The 2,709-nt window shown below is 51.6% G+C and overlaps 1 long non-coding RNA gene across 1 annotated transcript; it reads left to right on the top strand.

Annotated features, from left to right (window-relative positions):
• Positions 1-788: 788 nt before the first annotated feature.
• LOC135330401 (uncharacterized) lies at positions 789-2,415 on the top strand. Its single transcript, XR_010392445.1, has 3 exons — positions 789-848; positions 1,428-1,499; positions 2,360-2,415. It is a non-coding gene; the product is annotated as an uncharacterized LOC135330401 (long non-coding RNA).
• Positions 2,416-2,709: the final 294 nt, after the last annotated feature.

Genomic DNA, 2,709 nt, shown 5'->3' with positions numbered 1-2,709 from the left:
ACAGGTAGGGGCAGCGCTGGTTCAGGCTTTCACTGGCCGGTGGGCTCTTGCCCCTGAGAAGTGTCAGTGAGCTTTCTTGTCCGCCGGTGCCAAGAGACCGGAATCAGCCATAATAACACCACGGCATGTAAAATTGCCTGGGAATCCCAAACACGCAGTGAGATTATCAGTCCTGCAGAAGCCAGGGATGTATGGGATTGTCTCCTTTTGTCCAGGCCTTGCTGGTGACAAAGATGCTGAGGCTGCAGCACGTTTGTGAATGCGCCCTGAACACAGTGGCAAGAGCTTGGGGCTCAGTGTACCGTATGTGACTGTTACGCGTACTGTGTGGTGGAGTTGGCATGATGAGCCTTGGTCCTCAGGAGGCCTTTTTCCCCAGCTGAACCGGCTACAGGTTTTTCCTGCCCTCTTTGAAGGAAAGGATTCAATGTCAACTTGCCAATTCTCAAAAAGGCACCAAGTGGCATGAGAATGAGAGGTTCCCATGCAATTGTCTCGTCTCCCCACCCGTGCAGCAGGTGTTGCTGCCTGTATTGGTTATCTGGAAGATTTTGTGCACTTTGATTTTTCTCTACAAAGGACACATTGGGCTAGTGAGCAGGTGCCCACCCCGAAATGCCAGGTTTTGTTTCTGAGCTTTTTACTGAAGCCTTTTGAAAAGGATTGCCTCCTGAAGATAACATGCGGAAGTGATGAGGATCAGTTCCTTCTGATCAAGCTGTCTGGCTTTCTTTCCAAAGAGAATCATCAGGAGACCCTGGAGAAGGAGATCTTTCCGGCAGGAGGCAGTCACAGCCTGCCAGCCTCTGATGAAGAGAGAGAGGCAACTCAAGCAACAGGCATGCCAGGTACTTGCTGTCCATTGTCATCCACTGTAGGAAATCAAAAGCCCTGTGTGTCTGCAGGCTCTTCCCTTGGGGCCTGCTACTGCACAGCATGTCAGCGGCCAAATGTTAAAGTCTTAGGGCATTGGAAGTGTTCTAAAGCAAGCCAGGAGCGGCTTTCTGAAGATGTTTTTTGCCTCTGGTGTGTGGAGATGATTGCAATTAGTGTGCCAGACATGTGCATATAAACCTTTGTGGGTCCTATGAGATAGCCTCACTTCCCACACCATGCAGCTCCCCGGGATTTCGGAGCTTTGCCGTTTGGGGAAGGAGGCAGTTTTAACCACATTGAGCGCAAGTTAGGAAACACGACTCTTAATCGACTAGACCTCCTGCCCCACCTGCATCTCAGAACTTGCAGGGAGTCCCCAGAGGCCCTAGGCACAAAAGGAGTACCAAGTGGGATCCCTGCTGTGAAAGGAGGTCCTAAATGATGCCCTGATTCACAGGCCGGGCAGGGGTTTGGAGGGAACCTCATGCCTCCTTCTGCATGCTGTGTGCCTGAGCAGTGCTGAGGCTTTACCTCTCTCTGATTCTTGACAGCGCTTCCAAGTGTGTCACAGCCCGGAGAAGCCCTGCACGACAGGAAATACGCCTTTTTTCCAAAGCACCGAGGTACTGAGCAGTCTTGCAGGGATGCCTAAGTGAGAGAGGAGTCCTGAAGACTGGGAGCATACGAGTGGTGTTTGGAAGACCAGAGGGCGAAGGAAGGGGAGGTGGTGCCTGTGCTGGAGAAAAGGCAAAGGGAGAGAGCCAGGTTCAGGTGTCGTCTTTGCCGCAGGCTGCCGCAGAGGTGCCCACCCTGGCTGCTGGGCTGAGCAGCGCAGCCAGCACCCACCATTTCGGTTGGAGCCGGGACGTGGTGTAGCCCGGAATAGCAGTGTCACTGGCTATGGAAGCAGGAGCCCAAGAGAGCCGGACTCTTTTCCCTTGGGGCAAGTGTGCTGACCTGGGAGGGAAGAGTCAGGGTGGCACTCCCTGGACCCGGGATGGCTTTTGTCCACGTCGCTCAGAGGAGTTACTGGTAAACCAGATGAGCACCCCTGTGTGCTCTCCTTCTGGCCTGATGAGTTTTGTTCAGTGGGCTGACTTGTCTCAAAGTGTCAAGAGGATGCCTCCGTGAAACAGCCCTTTTGAGCCTCAGAAGGGCGAGGGAGCACCAAAGGGATTGTGGGATGTGAAGGATTGCCAGAAAGGGAGAGCAAACCCCTCCAATTGGGAAACCTGGATTATGGCCATCCCAGAAGGTAAACAAGGCTGAGAGGCTAAAGAGAGACTCCAAAGCGTGCTGATTTGCAATGACCTGGGGACTTTGCTGCTACTGAAACCAAGCAAGTGTTGCCGTCCCCGAGATTTCCCTCCTTCAGAGATGCTAAGAAAGGGAAAAAGAAAATTTCCTGGGAATGTCAAACAGACTGTGAGATTATCAGCAGTGCAGAACACAGTAACATATGGCCTTGTGTAATTTCCTCCAGGTTTGGCTAGTGGGAGAAGTGCAGCTGCCGCAGAGCCAAAAGACATACAAAAGCATTGCACGGTACGCACTGCAACGGTCTTGGGTATCCTCTTGGCTGGAGCAGCGTTGTGTTGCCTAGTTATTTGGCTGATGAGGAGGAGGAAACGGTGAGTTCACTGTTTTTTTCCCCAAAATTCTGTATTAGACAGCTGCTATTAGTAAGGAAGAGTTTACAGATGTAGTCTTCTGGAGGGCAAAGTTAGCTGCTGACAGTACTCTGTTGAGATTTCTGGTGTAAGAATTTCTATTTGAGCCCTTAGTTCATAGCAATGAGTATTCTTTTCTGAAAGCCATTCTTACTGTTGCCAG

The sequence above is a fragment of the Dromaius novaehollandiae genome, chromosome 20, assembly GCF_036370855.1.
Source record: "Dromaius novaehollandiae isolate bDroNov1 chromosome 20, bDroNov1.hap1, whole genome shotgun sequence".
Lineage (NCBI taxonomy): Eukaryota > Metazoa > Chordata > Aves > Casuariiformes > Dromaiidae > Dromaius > Dromaius novaehollandiae.
This window is presented reverse-complemented; position numbering and strand designations above follow the sequence as displayed.